At 35.5% G+C, this 3,564-nt stretch overlaps 1 non-coding gene across 1 annotated transcript in view; it reads left to right on the forward strand.

Annotated features, from left to right (window-relative positions):
* Window positions 1-3,415: 3,415 nt before the first annotated feature.
* LOC143263272 (small subunit ribosomal RNA) overlaps window positions 3,416-3,564 on the forward strand; it is a 1,921-nt gene continuing 1,772 nt past the window's right edge. The window contains exon 1 of the ribosomal RNA XR_013036780.1: window positions 3,416-3,564. This exon is cut by the window's right edge and continues 1,772 nt beyond it. This is a non-coding gene — a ribosomal RNA (small subunit ribosomal RNA).

Here is a 3,564-nt window from a genome sequence, read left to right on the forward strand (position 1 = left end):
TAACTAACGTTTCTACATAGGGATTAAGCATTTAGAACGAAATCTAATGTCAGAAAATGGCACTTTACTCTTGACATTTTTCGGTTTTTTCAATTTTCTGGAAAATCCTATCATTAGATTTTTTTAAAAATACGATATTCTTGCTTAACTAACGTTTTTACATAGGGATTAAGCATTTAGAACGAAATCTAATGTAGGAAAATGGTACTTTACTCTTGATCGGTACGTTGGGACTTAGAAAATATTCGGCCGTACGCGGCGCGTCTCGGCGCTTCGAACAGCTCCGGTGTCCCCATTATTTTCGATTTACGGCTAAAATAAATTCTTCTAATTTTTTTCAATTACATATTCTTGCTTAAATAACTTTTTTACATAGGTATTAAGCATTTAGAACGATACATTGTTTAAAATAATGGCACTTTACTCTTGACATTTTACGGTTTTTTCAATTTTCTGAAAAATCCTATCATTAGATTTTTTTAAAAATACGATATTCTTGCTTAACTAACGTTTCTACATAGGGATTAAGCATTTAGAACGAAATCTAATGTCAGAAAATGGCACTTTACTCTTGACATTTTTCGGTTTTTTCAATTTTCTGGAAAATCCTATCATTAGATTTTTTTTAAAATACGATATTCTTGCTTAACTAACGTTTTTACATAGGGATTAAGCATTTAGAACGAAATCTAATGTAGGAAAATGGTACTTTACTCTTGACCGGTACGTTGGGACTTTGAAAATATTCGGGCGTTCCAATCGCTCGTCTGTTGCATCATAGCGCGTCTCGGCGCAATCGACCGATTCGCTCGACCCATTATTTTCGATTTACGGCTAAAATAAATTTTTCTCATTTTATTCAATAACATATTCTTGCTTAGATAACTTTTTTACATAGGGATTAAGCATTTAGAACGATATAATGTTTAAAATAAGGGCACTTTACTCTTGACATTTTACGGTTTTTTCAATTTTCTGAAAAATCCTATCATTAGATTTTTTTAAAAATACGATAATCTTGCATAACTAACGTTTCTACATAGGGATTAAGCATTTAGAACGAAATCTAATGTCAGAAAATGGCACTTTACTCTTGACATTTTTCGGTTTTTTCAATTTTCTGGAAAATCCTATCATTAGATTTTTTTTAAAATACGATATTCTTGCTTAACTAACGTTTTTACATAGGGATTAAGCATTTAGAACGAAATCTAATGTAGGAAAATGGTACTTTACTCTTGATCGGTACGTTGGGACTTAGAAAATATTCGGGCGTACGCGGCGCGCTCGGCGCTTCGAACAGCTCCGGTGTCCCCATTATTTTCGATTTACGGCTAAAATAAATTTTTCTCATTTTATTCAATAACATATTCTTGCTTAGATAACTTTTTTACATAGGGATTAAGCATTTAGAACGATATAATGTTTAAAATAAGGGCACTTTACTCTTGACATTTTACGGTTTTTTCAATTTTATGAAAAATCCTATCATTAGATTTTTTTAAAAATACGATATTCTTGCTTAACTAACGTTTCTACATAGGGATTAAGCATTTAGAACGAAATCTAATGTCAGAAAATGGCACTTTACTCTTGACATTTTTCGGTTTTTTCAATTTTCTGGAAAATCCTATCATTAGATTTTTTTAAAAATACGATATTCTTGCTTAACTAACGTTTTTACATAGGGATTAAGCATTTAGAACGAAATCTAATGTAGGAAAATGGTACTTTACTCTTGATCGGTACGTTGGGACTTAGAAAATATTCGGCCGTACGCGGCGCGTCTCGGCGCTTCGAACAGCTCCGGTGTCCCCATTATTTTCGATTTACGGCTAAAATAAATTTTTCTAATTTTTTTCAATTACATATTCTTGCTTAAATAACTTTTTTACATAGGGATTAAGCATTTAGAACGACATGTTGTTTAAAATAATGGTACTTTACTCTTGTGATTTTTCGGTTTTTTTTGATTATTTTGAAAAATAAATTTTTGTAATTTTTTTAAATACGATATTCGTGATCAGTGAACGATTTCACATATGGATTAAGCATTTAGAATCGTGCGGACGCGTTATTAAAAAAGTTTACTCGATGCGATGGGACTTTAAAAAGTTTGTGAAAATTTTCATATTGGGAAAAAATGTGTAATTTTTTGTCTAGTTTACGGTAGTGTAATTTATTTTAATGTTTACTATAAAAATTTTTTTCGTTCGTTCACGCGCTATGTTACAACAGCACGGCCGGGCGGTCTGTTGCCGCAGCGGTTTACACTCATAAGCGCGCGTGCTATTCGGCCGGCGGCGCCGGCGTCCTTGCCGGCCGTTCGGTATCTATAAGAGATACACGGTCCGTGCGAGGCGGACGGAGCAGAGCGGGTTTTGGGCCAATTCTACGATCTCGGTCGAGAAGCTGTCTCAGAGCTCCTTCGGGGCTTCGGTCCTGACTGTTTCGTGCCGTTTACGTTACGGACTTTTCTCCACACAGCGTGGCCACGGGTCGGTGTCTTTGACCGAATGGCCCATATGTGGCAAGCCCTACGGGGTTGGTTACCCGTATGCACTTTGTATGTATACTCGTACTCACTGAGCAATCGACTCTTCTGTCCGAGCGATGGAAAAATTTTTTAAAATGCATCTGTAAGATTTGGAAGCAAATCGTACCAATTGAAAACTGTGGCTAAAATGAATAGCCCAGTGGAGAGAGAAAACTATCAAAAAACTGATTTTTTAAATCAAGAGGTGTCAGAAATCGAAATGCCTAGCGCGAGCGGAAGAACACGCTTTCTCGCCAGTCCAGCATGTGTCCTGTCCGTTCTTCCTCGGCTTGCCGATTTTGCCCAGATCAGAGGTTTCGTGCTTCCGGCGGTCAGAAGATCAGCGTGAGCGTACGCGCTTCCACGACTATGGCATCACCCATGTACTTTTTCCTTTGAATATATTTGAGTACATAAAAAATATTAAAACATATAGAGAGAACTGTGTCTTGGATCTTAAAAATTTGTCAATAGCGATGATATATTATTACTTAACTTGAAGTATTTGTACGTTTTAGCTGGGACGTACATTTATCTTACAAGATGTTAATAGCGAGACTCTTGAAGATAAAATTATCTTGTGATTTTATGAAGGCAAAGATAGAAACGTACGAAGCTGGCGTACGTAGAAAAATGTGATTTTATGATAGAACAAAAATATAATACGTACGTTTTTGGGCGTACGGTAAAATATCTGTATGGTAGAAAAATGAAAGAAATTGAGCGTTAAAGAAGATATGTTACAAGCGCGGAATGTGGCAAAACTTGTACATATTTGAAAGAGAAAAATGGTGTGTCGACCTGACATATATATATGAAACAGGCGACGATGGAAAAGGATTTAAATTTTGTCCATTTTATATATACATATTGTATAGTTCCCTGGTTGATCCTGCCAGTAGTCATATGCTTGTCTCAAAGATTAAGCCATGCATGTCTCAGTACATGCCGTATTAAGGTGAAACCGCGAATGGCTCATTAAATCAGTTATGGTTTCTTAGATCGTACTAAAATTTACTTGGATAACT

Source organism: Megalopta genalis, unplaced genomic scaffold (assembly GCF_051020955.1).
Source record: "Megalopta genalis isolate 19385.01 unplaced genomic scaffold, iyMegGena1_principal scaffold0443, whole genome shotgun sequence".
Lineage (NCBI taxonomy): Eukaryota > Metazoa > Arthropoda > Insecta > Hymenoptera > Halictidae > Megalopta > Megalopta genalis.